The following is a 15550-nucleotide window of genomic DNA, read 5'->3' as shown; positions in this document are numbered from 1 at the left end:
GATCAAGTCGTATGGCTTTGAACAAAACATTGATGAACCTTGTGTATACAAGAAGATCATCAATGCTTCAGTAGTCTTCTTATTGTTGTATGTAGACAATATCCTACTCATTGGAAATGATGTAGGTCTACTTACTGCAGTTAAGAACTGGCTAGTGACCCAATTCCAAATGAAAGATTTTGGAGAGGCTCGGTTTATTCTCGGTAGATCTTTTGGGATCATAAGAACAAAGTGCTAGCACTGTCTCAGGCATTGTACATTGACAAGATGTTGCTCAAGTACTTGATACAGGACTCCAAGAGGGGCCAACTTCCGTTCCGGCATGGAGTCACTTTGTCTAAGGAAATGTGTCTTAAGACGCCTCAAGAGGTTGAGGAAATGAGACGGATCCCATATGCATCTGCCATTGGCAGTTTGATGTACGCGATGCTCTGTACTCGTCCAGACATCTGCTACGCTATGGGCATAGTCAGTAGGTATCAGTCTAACCCAGGCTAGGGTCACTGGACCGTAGTGAAGAACATCCTCAAGTATCTTCAGAGAACCAGGGACTACATGCTCGTGTATCTTTTGAGGGATTTGATCCTTACAGGATACACAGATGACTTTTAGACTAATAAGGACTCTCGCAAGTCCACATCAGGGTCAGTCTTTACTCTTAACGGAGGAGTTGTAGTGTGACGAAGAACTAAGCAAGGGTGCATCGCCGACTCCACTATGGAGGCGAAGTACCTTGCGATGTTGCTAAGGAGGCCGTCTGGCTTAGGAAGTTCTTGACAGACCTAGAAGTTGTTCCAGATATATCTAAGTCCATTACCCTCTATTGTGATAATAGTGGGGCAGTGGCGAACTCCAATGAGCCAAGGAGTCACCAGCGTGGTAAACACATAGAGCGGAAGTATCATCTGATCCGCGAGATAGTGCATCGAGGGGACGTGATCATCACGTAGATCGATTCGGAGCATAATGTTGCTAACCCGTTTATGAAGGCTCTCATGGCTACATTATTTGAGGTTCACCTACGGAGCATGAGTCTACAGGATCGCCCGCAGCTAAACTAGGGCAAGTGGGAGATTTTCTTGTACTGAGCTTTTATGCCCTAGTTTATTATTTTGTACTAAGTTTTTTGTACACTCGACTTCGCTTTAGGACAAGTGGGAGATTGTTGGGGTTGATGCCCTAAAGTCTTGTGCCATGTAGTTTGTAAACAGTATGTACGAACTCTTGTGTTGTTAATATATGATATTTACTTTACATCTTGTATTTTGCTCGATTAATTGTTTTATTTGCTATACCACAAACCATTAAACATAAAATCCCTGGTTATTTGTATGTGACTCAAGCATGTATGTGGTGACATACAAGTGGATCATGTCTTAAGTGATAACCAAAATGGTCTAGTAAATGGATAAAGGAGGGAAACTTATCTAGGTAACGCTACAGATGCGGCCCGCTTTGTGGAATGGTCACAAGAATTGTGACTTGTCACATATGGTCTGATCCTGATCATTCGTTGGGGACATACGAGCGGAGGTGTCCTATACAAAGAGTTTGTATAAGACCTGACCACGAAGTGTTAATGTCTCGTTATATAACACCGTTCATGATAGAGACTTTACTTCACTAGGATGACCATAGGTAACATGACCTCAATCCTGAATGAGTTTGGAACTCCTGCTATTGAGGGCGGTCCTTTGATTTGTATGGGTGCGAGTGGCCAGATCACTGATTCAAGCCTACGATTTTGGGGATTCGTCTGATTTGGGAGCTGGGAACTCAACTACACAAGATGAAATTTACTCCTTCCTCGAGGCAGGGGTAAGTAGATAGATGGCTACCTTAACGGCTGATTTTGGGGCTTGAACGATGTGGCGCCACACACCTTCTCTTGGCCTGAGAGGTGTTCATACATAGTTGGACTATGTTGTATTGTTCATTAGAGAAATTAGTGGTACTTAAGGAGTGAGATATAACTCTAGGGGCAAAACGGTAAATTAGCCCAATTGTATTTATGAGCATCTGTGAAGGATCATCGTACTCATGATTGGTTATATCCGATGGACACAGAAATATATCTGTGGTAAGAAGAGTTCAGCTGTTGATCTTCAGTGGAATTACTGACAGTTAACAGATGGCAGATCTCGTGGTTAAAGAGTTTAGTCAACTATTCACGTACTATTGAAGCTTCGAGCCACAGGTCTATTAGGTTACCTGGGTAGCTTGGATAAAATCGAAACCAGTGTTTGGGTTAATTTGAAATATTCCAATTGATAAGAGGAAGTATAATTATATATGATATAATTAAATTGGTTAATTATATATGATATAATTGGCTAAATGTATGAGATACATTAATTTGGAGGAAATTAGATATAAATATGATTTATATCAAGTAGAGGAGAAAATACTATAGTAGATAGATGATATCAAACTATAGGATATAAATATAATATGATTATATTAATTAATTAATTATTTATTTAATTATATGATAATTAACTAATTTATCCACGTTCGGACGTGGGAAATGGGTTGCATTGGTCATGGTAATTGGCAGGTTAAAAATGAAAATTGTTTTCATTTTTCAAAATAGTGCATTCATATTTTTCGTCTGCCCAAAAGAATTCGTGAATACGATCACGATAGCCTATACAATAGAAGCTCTTCCGTCTAAACGATCGTCTATCGCACGATTTCTCAAAACGATCGTATACGTTTTTCCTAAATGATCGTTTAACCTTTCATACACAATCGTGTAGTTCTTCTATACGATAAGCACTTCCGCTATACAATAGCACCGTTTATCTCCCACTTGCTTATCGTCTACACGACACATTGTCCTCCATCCTCTACCAAACTCACCAAAGCCCACTCTTTGGGTTTTCACTCTGAGGATACCCGGGTTTCACTAATGGTGGTATCGTCTCCGTTGCAGTGTTCGTGCTTGTATTGATCGTGCCGTTGCAGTTGACATACCCGCCGGGTGTTGGTAGAATTGTTGGAGGGTTTCCGCTGCTTAGGGTTCAGACGTGCGAAGAGAGTCTTCATCTAGTATGAACCCTTTTTCTTGTTATTTATTGTGTTCTGAGCATGCCAATAATTAGGTTTATATGCATAACTGTTAGTTTTGAATGTTTATCTTTTGTCTTTTGATCACTATGAAATCGGCGCGATCTGTACACGCTCATGGAACTCTCGGTATGAGATCCTTCACCAATAGCAAACCTTTTGATTTTCTTTGCAGCTTTTGACCACTTTGCACTGCCATTCCTTTGGTAAGGGAAGAAACGGGCATCGCATGAGCGAAGGACACGTTCTTAAGCCCAACTACGACCTAGAGATAGAAAGAACATTCCGAAGAAGACAAAGAAACAACCGCCGACAACAACAAGAAAGAAATCCTAGAATGGCGTAACAACCGGAAGAAAGAGCTGCAAATGTAAACATCATGGCAAACCCCATTCTCTTGGCGAATGATTGCAATAGACCCATCCGGGACTATGCGTCACCTAACCTATATGATTTCTCCCTAGGAATCATGAGGCCAGCTTTAGACGAATTGAGGTTTGAGATGAAGCCGATTATGTTATAGATGATTCAAACAGCCGGACAGTTTTGTGGAAGGCGTGGCGAGGATCTGCATGCCTATCTCTTGAGTTTTATTGAAATCTGTAACCCTTTTGTGTTCCCAAATATCTCTGCTAAAGAAGTTTGACTCACGCTGTTTCCATTTTCGTTATGCGATCAAGCAAGAAAACGGGCATATTCCCTAAAACCAGGGAAGATAACTTCGTGGGAACAGGTTGTCGAGAAGTTCATGAAGAAATATTTCCCTCCTACCGAGAATGCAAGAAGGAAGTTAATTACGAATTTTGAACAGAAAATAGACAAATCGTTTAGCGATGCGTAGGCGTGGTTTAAGAGATTAGTTCGAGATTTTCCGCACAATGGATTAGCAAATTGCCTTCAGATGGGGATATTTTACCATGGCCTAAATCCTGCATCGCAAACAGCTGTCAATGCGGCAGCAACTGATGGTTTACTTGATAAAACTTATGATAAGGCAAAGAATATCCTTAATCGCATATCAAAGAATCATGAAGATTGGCAAGAAAGCGATCAACGAATAAAACTTCGAGAGGGCAGGTCAACGCAATTGGAAAGACGAGCACGAGTTGTGATACTTATGGAGAATCGCATCCGATTGAAGAATGTCCAAGGAACCCGCAGTCAATATACTTCGTAAAAAACAACCCTTCCTCTAATGCATAAAACCCCGGGTGGAGAAACCACCCCAATTTTGTTTGGAAAAATACCTAAGAACAAAGTTATCAACCTATGGCACAAAAAAAAGAACCGCAAGGATTTTTCCAACGAACTAATAGTCAACCACAACATCAAGCCAGCAGCTTGCAAGCACCGCCATCATCCTCTCTGGAGAACCTATTAAAACAGTACATTGAAAAGAATGAGACGGTCCTCTACAACCAGGCGACTTCCATCCACAATCTAGAAATCCAAATAGGACAGATTACGGGAGAGTTGAAAAATAGACCGTAAGAGACGCTGCTGAGCTCAACTAAGCTCCCTCGCAACCCGAGGAATATAGGGAAGGAGAAATGTCAAGTAGTTACCTTACGAAGTGGAAAGACGACAGCAGAAGGAAAGAAGGAGTGGGCAGGACCAATCCAATTGCGATGGAATCCAAGAACCTGTTGACGCAAAATATCAGAAGAGCTCGAGACGATGGAACCGGAAGTTGCGTCCACCTCTAAACCTATAGAACACGGAACAGTGAAGGTACAACTACCACCATTCCCGCAAAGACTTAAAAAGAGGCAAAATGATGAAGTTCAGTATCATCGCTTCATGGAAATGTTAAAATAGCTACACATCAACTTTCCATTTAGAGAAGCGATAGAAAAAATGCCAAATTATGCTAAGTTTGTTAAGGACTTGGTGTCAAAGAAAAAAAGTACAGGAAAGTTCGCAACGATGGCATTAACGCAAACATCAAATACTATAATCCCACCGAAAATGCATGACCCAAGAAGCTTTACGATACCCTGCTCAATTGGTGGGATCTATATCGGTCAACCGCTATGCGAACTTGGGGCCAATATAAATTTAATGCTCCTTTCAATCTTCAAACAGTTGAATGTGGGGCAGCTGATGCCCCCGAAGGTGACTCTCCAGCTTGCGGACATGTCCTTAGTTCACCCTGAGGGAAAGTTGAAGGATGTCCTAGTCACAATCGATAAATTCATTTTATCGACAGACTTTATCATTCTTGATTATGAGGCGGATAAAGATGTATCCATCATATTGGGACGATGATTTTTATCTACTGGTCGTGCTCAAATTGATGTGTACAAAGGAGAGATCACGATGAGTATAAATGGGAAGAAGCTCAGGTTTAACATCATCAAATTGATGAAGTATCCAAAAGATGAAGACCCATTCGATTCTGACAATGAGCATAATTGTAATGAAGAAGTGGAGTCCAAAGAAGAAGATGAAAGAGAGGATGCGACTGCATCCATAGAAACCTGCAACGTGATCACGGAAACAGCAAACAAAGCAGAAAAATTGAATTTAAATGAAGAGAGAAAAACACAAAAACTTTCTTTAGAACAACCACCTACTGTGGAGATGAAAACTCTGTCAAGTCATCTGAAGTATATTTTCCTTGGGCAAAATGAAACCTTGCCGGTGATAATTTCCTCTGCGCTATAAGAAGAACAAGAAAATGCGCTGCTCAGTATTCTGAAGAAGTACATAAAAGCAATCGGGTGGACGCTAGCAGATATAAGAGGAATTAGCTCAACATACTGCATGCACATAATTCGTCTTGAAGAAAACTAAAAAGGGTCTATCAAACCTCAACGCAGACTGAACTTTGCAATGAAAGAGGTTATAAAAAAGGAGATCATTAAATGTTTGGACACAGGCATCATATACCCAATCGTCGACAGCACGTGGGTGAGCCCCGTGTAATGCATTCCCAAGAAAGGAGGAATGACGGTAGTCCCGAATGCAAACTATGAGTTAATACCAATGAGGACCATCACTGGCTGGCAGATTTGTATGGACTACCGAAAGCACAATGCGGCGATGAAGAATGACCATTTCCCTTTACCTTTTATTGACCAGATGCTAGATCGCCTAGCAGGAAATGATTACTTCTGTTTTCTTGACGGGCATGCGGGATACAACCGAATAATGATCGCACCTGAAGACAAAGAAAAGATCAAATTCACCTGCCCATACGGAACGTTTGCTTTTCATCGCATGTCGTTCGGATTATGCAATGCACCGAGCACTTTTCAGAGGCATGATGGCAATTTTCTCCTAGTATCTCGAAGATTCAGTAGAAATTTTTATGGACGACTTCTCAGTTTACGGAAAAATGTACGAAGTTTGTCAGAACAACTTGGAAAAGATATTAAAAAGATGCGAAGAGACAGATCTTGTGCTGAATTGGGAGAAATGTCATTTCATGGTTAACAAAAGAATTGTGCTTGGGCACAAGGTTTCCAAGGAAGGGTTGGAGGTGGATAAAGCAAAAATTGAGGCCATTGAAAAACTTCCACCTCCAGCAAATGTGAAGGTTGTAAGGAGTTTCTAGGGACATGTAGGATTCTACCGTCATTTTGTGAAGGACTTCTCGAACATAGCTCGACCATTGAGTGTGTTGCTAGAGGCAGACAGAACTTTTAACTTTGATGCACAATTCCTCAATGCATTCAAAGTATTAAAGAACGCATTAATTACCGTTCCTATTTTAATCGCACCTGACTAGACAAAGCCATTCGAGCTAATATGCGATGCCAGCGGTTATGCGATGGGGGCAGTGTTAGCACAGAAGGAAAAAACAATGCTACATCCCCATCGCATATGCGAGTAGAACATTGAACTCTGCCCAGGCAAACTACACTACCACAGAGAAGGAGTTTCTTACTGTTATCTTTGCACTTGAGAAATTTAGAGTTTACTTACTGGGATCCAAATTGATAGTCCACACCGACCACTAGGCAATCAAATATTTAATGACCAAAAAAGATGCAAAGTCGAGGCTAATCCGATAGGCTCTCCTCCTCCAAGAATTCAATATGGAAATAGTGGACCACAAAGGGATGGAGAACTAGGTTGCTGACCACCTATCGAGATTAGAGAATCTGGAAGTAAACTGCATTCAGTCGAAGGTGAATGCATCCTTTCCAAATGAGTAGTTGTTTAAACTTGAAGAATTACGATGGTACGTAGATGTTGTCAATTTTCTGGTTTGTGAGTAATTTCCGAAAAATTACACAGCCCACCAAAAGAGGCGACTTATGCATGAATGTAAATCCTACTAATGGGACGAGCCGAATCTTTACAAAAGGGGGTCAGACCAGATTTTGCGATTTTGTGTGCTAGAGACTGCTTATCAGCACATACTATCCCAAAGCCATGACTCACCCTATGGCGAACATTTCGAAGGTCAATGCACAGCAGCAAAAGTGTTACAAAGCGGGTGTTATTGGCTGACTCTATTCAAGGATGCGCGAGACTATTCTATGAAATGCAACAAGTGTCAATGCACGAGAAACATTTTATAGAAGAATGCAATGTCGATGAATATTATATTGGAATTGGAACTCTTCGACGTGTGAGGCATAGACTTCATGGGACTATTTCCACCATCAAATGGTCACAAGTACATTCTGTTAGTCGTCGATTATGTCTCCAAGTTGATTGAAACGGTATCATGCGTCGCAAGCGATGCGACAACAGTCTCCAGATTCTTACGAAGAAATATCTTCACTCGTTTTGGCACCCCACATACCATAATAAGTGATGAAGGCNCCACATACCATAATAAGTGATGAAGGCTCCCACTTTGTCAATGGCATCATCAACAAACTGCTGCTCAAATACAATGTCCATCATAAGGTCACCACCGCATATCACCCCTAGAAGCTTGACGATCCTAGAAAAGGTGGTGAATCTCTCACGCAAGAATTGGGCCATGAAGCTTGACGATCGCCTATAAAACACCTACAGGCATGTCCCCGTATGCACTGGTGTTTGGGAAGGCATGTCATTTACCGCTAGAATTAGAGCACAAGGCACTGTGGGCAGTGAAGAAGCTTAATTTGATAGACGAATGAAGAATTCAAGCATATGAAAATGCCAAGGTCTACAAAAGAACGTACAAAGCGTTGGCATGACAAACAACTATGCGAAAACAATCTCAAGTTGGTCAGAAGGTCTTGCTATTCAACTCTAGGCTATGACTCCTTCCGGAAAAATTAAAGTCACGCTGGTCCAAACTATTTCTGATTAAAGAAGTATTCCCGCGTGGCGCGGTCGAATTAACTAATGAAGAAGAGACCAGCGCATTCAAGGTCAATGGGCAAAGAGTCAAGATGTATCACGGAGGAGACTGTCACCGAGAGAAAACCTCCGTGGACCTGAGGAATCCTGACTGAAGAAGAAACGAGCGGTCCCTACATTGATAGGCGACACAAACTCATCAGGGACGCATTTTTTTTAGTATCCTTTTGATATCTTTCTTTCATGAACTTACTTTACCTTTTTGTACAATCACCACTCTTTAATAGTACCAACTTTGTCTTTCATACTTTTTACCCTCTTAATATTTACCAATGATCGTAGTGAACGATTTCGGTGAAGCTATGTGATAACCTAAAAACACACGACCAATTCAACTAACCCATCACAATCGAGGAATCGACCCACCATAAGCAAGGATGTGATCATAGATGATGCGAAAACAGAGCAAATTTGGGGGTTGTATCTTTCTTTGACTCTTTTATTCCAAATTTTGCACTTCTCGCATCTCATTTTAATATTGCTATTTTTATTATTGCATCCTCTTTAGTTTGACGCAATCATCGAATGTTGTTTACTTTATTTAGTCACCGCATTCTTTCCCGTACCAATTATGATTTTAATGATGAAATTCATGCCTTTATTTCTTACCGTATGTACTAGAGTCAACTTAATTTCAGGATAGTCAATTCATGGAACATTTCTAAAAGTTAGCGGCCCACTAGATTTCTTTCAAACGATTTTTACGAAATTTTCTACGAGCATCGCATGAGTTATTTCGTCTATCAGCAATGAGGACATTGCTGTGTATAAATTTGGGGGTGCTAGTATTTATTTTCAATCTTGTTACTTTTAGAGATTTCTAAAAAAAAAATCATAATGTTGAGATTGGATCTTACTCGTAGTTGGATGTCCGCATGACACCCGTGGAGGCAAGCCAAAACGAAGGTGGGAATCGTGATCAACGCATAAATCAAGTGATCGCAACTCCACTACCAAACAAAGAAATGGGCATGAGTTTAGACTAAGAAAGATTGTCTTGCTCGTAGTTGGATGCTCGCATGACACCCGTGGGGGAAAGCCAAAATGAAGGCTGGGCACTTGGATCAGCGCAAGATCACAAAATGAATATCTAAATTGCACAAGGGTAAAAACCATTTGAAAACACCCCGGTTGGAGAAAGTTTGGAAATAAATCGTGCATTGTGCTGGAAACGAGTAAAGTTTTTTGAAGGTTAAACTTGCGGTTCCTAAAGATTAGAAATATATTAGGAAGAGACCAGGATAGAAATTAAGAAGACATTGGTTCATGAAATTTGACTAAGGCACATTGAGAAATCTAGGTAGGGTAAAAGCAGTTGATTTTTTAAAGAAAATCTTTAGTTTATGCTTGAGGACAAGCATTGTTTTAAATTTAAGGGTGTGATAACGGGTAGAAATACACGTTATTGCAACTCAAATAAGTAAAATAATGAGAGAATGCGATAGTAAAAATAAACAATATCATGTCCAAAAGCGCTAAACTGAAGAAATTGCGATCGCATGCGCCCATCGCATAGAAGCAGATAATTTACTTATTTTGTGCAGAAAAAATGCGTTAGTGCAAGGGAAATTGCGATCCAAAGGAATTAGGTGTCAGCGCGCTTGAAGATTGCGATCGTATGCGATCGTGAGAAGTTACTAAAAAAAGGTAGCCGCATAAAGACTGCGCATCAAGGTGACAGCATAATAAATCATGATGGGACAGAAAGCTGATGACGGTCGAATCCGAATTTAGTTGACAAGCCGTTAAAGCCACACTTTAGCAAATACACTCAACTTTCAGTGACCATTAATCGGCACATCAGAGCAGGAGACTTAATGACCGCCCATCATTGCAGTCATTAGAGAGAAAGGCTGCTTCACCTTGAGCTCTATAAATACTGAAGGCCACCATTGTAACAAGATATCATAGAATAAGTTAGAGAGCCGTTAGTCTGTTCACGTACATAGTCATACTTAGATTTAGAGGACAGAGACGAGCAAGGAGACGAAGAAGCTGAGAGATCATCAAAACCCACTGTGCCCAAGAGTTCTTCAAAAACATTAAACACTCCATTTTAAAGACCATTATATGCAAACATGCAACTTTGAGTTTGATGAGAATTTAACACTAAAAAATATCCACTAACTCAAAGTGGGATTTAGTGGGACAAGTGTCCTCAAATGAAGACAACACTTAGCAATGCAAAAGTTGGCATTTCCCACTCACAAAAGTTGTATATTTCCACTAACTTGGTCAAAGTTTGAGTCTCAAAGTTCAAAGTTAACAAATTTGACTTTTTGACTTTCAAAAGTCAAAAGTAAACAATTTAACTTCCATTGTATTTTTTACCTAATCAACAATTTGACTTTTAATGCAATTTTGACCAATTCTATTTCATTTCAAAATTAATTCTAATAATCAATTTTAAAATTAAATTAATATTAAATAATTAATTAAACAATTTAATTAATTTACTTTAATATTAAATCCAACAATAATCCCAATCTATTCATAATCTTGATATTTAAATCTTATTTAAATATCTCCTATTTTTTCTCTCTTTATATTTAAATCAAAATTAAACATTAGGTTGAATATATCGTATATATTTAACGTTTTGCTCCAAAAAATCGAATTCGAACACTTCAAATTTGTTCGTCACATTGTTCTAAGGTTTAGTCTGATATGAGTTAATAGAGGGACCTCATGGACCTACAGATCATGGGTTCCAACGATCCGCGATTAATCGGTTAAACTCTTTAACCTAATTAACCACCACTAATTGACTACGGATCACTCCATTAAAGCTCAGTAGTTGCACTACCCTCACTGTAGATATATTATGTCCACTCGATATAACCATGATTACTAAGTTAACCCTTCGCAGGTTATTCATAATAATGGCTGGTCAAAAGTTGATTTACCCCCGAGATTATATCTTTCTCCTTAAGGCCTACTGATCCTCTAATGAACAATTGGTTTGTGATTCAATCACTAAACCGAGTCCCTCTCGGATCAGTGAGAGGGTGGGGCCCCTTATTCAATACTCAAAGTCAGCACTTAAGGAAACAACCTCTCTACTATCCTTAAAAGTGGGTATGATTGAATTCTGTCTTACACCCTATGTCCCCAACTATCAACCCAGTCTTACCACTGAAATGGGAAGCTTATTGAGCCAGCACTATTGAGTCAACCCTCACCCATGAAAATCTAAGGATAATCCTGAATAAACAAGAGTTCATAGTTAGCTCAGGATTAAGGTAAAGTTACCTAGGTCATCGCTTTGAAATAGTCAATCTTAAACAGTAAACAACATTATAAAGTAAGAGTGACTTAATTCTTGGTCTGATCTTATGTAAACTCATTGCATAGGACGCCTTCACTTCTCATGTCAATACATGAATGAATCCAGATCACTTCGTTTGTAGCACTTTAGAACAAATTCTAACAAATACAGAGTGGACTGCATCCAATAGTGTTACCAGAATAAGGTACCCAACCTTATTCGTATACTATAGACCATTTTGGCTATTTACTAAATTTGATCTACTCTTATGTCTCCACATAAAGTTCATGTATTCATATAGTAGCCATGAATATTTGGTTTATAGGTTTTAGACTTTACAAGTGCAATTCACATATTCAATAACATTTTTATTGAATAAACATCAATAAAATATTTATTGATAATAGAATACGTTTAACATTACAAACTATGAGTTTTAGGACATACAACCCAACAGTAGGCTGCCCCAAGGAAATAATAGATGGGTACTTCTTTGATCTAAGTGAGAATAAAATGTTTGTGTCGACAAACGCTACCTTTTTAGAAGAAGACCACATGAGCGATCATAAACCACGAAGAAAAATTGTTTGAAGTGAAATTTCTAATGAATCTACTGACACTTCAAAAAGTGTTGTTGAAGGGGCTGATACATCAACAAGAGTTATTTATGTGGGTTCACCTAGTCATACACATCCATCTCAAGAGTTGAGATTGCCTCAACATAGTGGGAGGGTTATGAACCCACTTGTATGCTACATGGGTTTAACAGAAGCCCAAGACATCATAGCTGATGATGGCGTTGAGGATCCATTGTCTTATAACCGAGCAATGGAAGATGTTGACAAGGATAAATGGATTAAAGCCATGAATCAAGAAATTGGGTCTATGTACTTCAATTCTGTCTGGGAACTTATAGATAAACTTGATGGGGTCGATGGAAAGGTACATATCTTTAAAGCTAGACTTATGGCAAAGGGTTATATCTAGATTAAGGGAGTGGACTATGAAGAAACTTTCTCACTTATTGTCATGTCAAAGTCTATCAGAATTCTCTTGTCCATAGCCACATATTATGACTATGAAATATGGCAAATGGACGTCAAAACTGCCTTTTTGAATGGTAATCTTGAAGAGACCATCTACATGAATCAACTAGAAGGACTCATTCAACAAGATCAAGAGCAAAAGGTTTGCAAGTTTAATCGGTCCATTTATGGACTGAAACAAATATCTTGATCTTGGAATAACAAATCTTATGGCATTGATCAAAATGTTGATGAGCCTTGTGTTTACAAAAATATCATCAATAGCTCAGTAGCTTTCTTCGCGCTATATGTGGATGATATCCTACTCATTGAGAATGATGTAGGTTTTCTAACTGATGTAAAGAAATGGTTGGCCGCCCAATTTCAAATGAAAGATTTAGGAGAGGCGTAGTTTGTTCTAGGGATCTAGATCATCAGGAATCGTAAGAACAAAAGGTTGGCCTTGTCTCAGGAATCGTATATTGATAAAATGCTTGTTAGATATTCGATGCACAATTCCAATAAGGGTTTATTATCTTTCAGGCATGGAATTGTATTTTCGAAGGAGTAGTGTCCTAAAAACCCTCAAGAGTTTGAGGTAATGAGACGAATTTCCTAGGCTATTGGTAGCTTACGTATAATGTTATGTACCAGACCTGACATTTGCTATACAGTAGGGATTGCCAGTCGATATCAATCTAATCCAAGATTAGATCACTGGACAGCGGTCAAAACAATCCTCAAGTACCTTCAGAGAATAAGGGACAATATGTTTATGTATGAAGATAAGAATTTAATACTTATAGGATACATGGACTCTGACTTTCACACTGATCGGGATTCTCGAAAATCCACATTAGGGTCAGTTTTTACTCTGAATGGAGGAGCTATAGTTTGGCAAAGCATCAAGCAAAGATGCATTGCAGACTCCATTGTGGAAGCTGAATACGTAGTTATTTATAAAGCTGCTAAAGAGGTCGTTTGGCTTTAGAAGTTCCTACTGATTTGGAAATTATTCCAAATATGTCTTTATCCATCATACTTTATTTTGATAATAATGGTGCTATGGAAATTTCTAAGGAACCTAGGAGTTATAGAAGAGGAAAACACATTGAGGGAAAATATCACTTGATTCGAGAGATTGTGCATCGAGGTGACGTGATTTTCATGAAGATTGCTTCGGAGCACAGCGGTTATGATCCGTTTACAAAGGCTCTCATGGCTAAAGTGTTTGAGAGACATCTAGAAAGTCTGGGTCTATAGGATATGTAACATATTATCCACGGCAAGTGGAAGATGTTATTGGGGTATAGTTATGTTGTAGTTTATTGTATTTTGCACTTTATTTGTATTGTACATTAAGCTCCCTAAGATTTAGGATAAGTAGGAGATTGTTGAGATTGGTGTCCTAAATCTTTTTAGTATTCTCATAATTTGTAAACATTGTATAAACAAATTGTTATTACTAAAATAATTGTTATTTTATGAGCATACATTCAATCCAATAAACTAAGATCCTAGGTTATTTTATGTAATTTAAACATGTATGTAGAGATATACAGGTGGATCATGTTTAAATGGTAACCTAAACAGTCTGTAGTAGATGGATAAGGTTGGGTACCTTATCCAAGTGACACTACGAATACGACCCGCTTTGTAGATGTTACAAGTGTTGTAAAGTGCTACAAATAATCTGATCCTGATCATTTGTGGAGACATGTGAGCGAAGGTATCCTATACAAAGAGTTTGTATAAGACTAGACCACGAAATGACTAGTCTCATTATATAACACCGTTAATAATAGAGACTTACATTTCACCAGGATGACTATAGGTGACATAACCTGAATCCTGAGTGAGTTGTGAACTCTTGCCTATGAAGGCAATCCTTTAATTTGTATGGGTGAGAGTGGCTAGATTGTCATCTTAATATACCTACCATTTTAGGGATTCATCTGATTGGGGAGCTAGGAACACAGTTACACAAGACGGTATTCATTCATTCCCTAATGTCGGGATAAGTAGATAAATTGCTCCCTTAAGGGCTGATTCCAAGGTTTGAACAATGTGGCTACACCCTATCTTGTCCCGAGAGGGACTTGGTCATAGTTGGACTATGATTTATTGTTCATTAGAGGGACTAGTGGTACTTAAGGAGTTAAATTTAACTATAAGAGCAAAACGATAATTTTGACCCAACTGTATTTACAAGCAATTTGTGAAGGGTCATCGCACTGTTGCATGGTTATATCAAATGGACATAGAAATATATTTGTAGTGCGAAGAGTGCAGCTGCAGGTCTTTAGTGGAGTGATAAAAAATTAATGGATGTTGGGTAATTTAATTAAAAAGTTTAATTAATTATCCAAGTACCATTGAAGCTTCAATCTACAGGTCCATAAGGTCCCCTCTGTAGCTCAACAGAGATTATTGAGAATTAATTTTGGATAAATTTGAATTGCTCAAATTAAATGAGGGAATTAATTATATATAATATAATTAATTAAATTAATTATACATGATATAATTAATATAATGTATTTGATACATTATAACATAAAGTTTATTTTGAGAGGAATTAAATATTTGAATATGATTCAAATATTAATTATATGGATGAGATTCATATAATTTAGTGTAAATATGATTTATACTAAATACCATGATTAATTGAGAAAAATACAAACTATAGGTTATATTGTATTTGATACAATATAAAAAGTTATAGGTTATATGTTATATTTGATATAATATAAATATAAATATATATAGTAAGTTAGTTATTATATTATATATATTTATATATATTTATATATTATATTTAATTTAATTTTGAATTAAATTAAATGAGGGAGTTATTAATAACTCCCTCTCTGCT

Source organism: Benincasa hispida, chromosome 11, assembly GCF_009727055.1.
Source record: "Benincasa hispida cultivar B227 chromosome 11, ASM972705v1, whole genome shotgun sequence".
Lineage (NCBI taxonomy): Eukaryota > Viridiplantae > Streptophyta > Magnoliopsida > Cucurbitales > Cucurbitaceae > Benincasa > Benincasa hispida.
The sequence above is the reverse complement of the archived record's forward strand: the minus strand, read 5'-3'. Positions refer to the sequence as shown.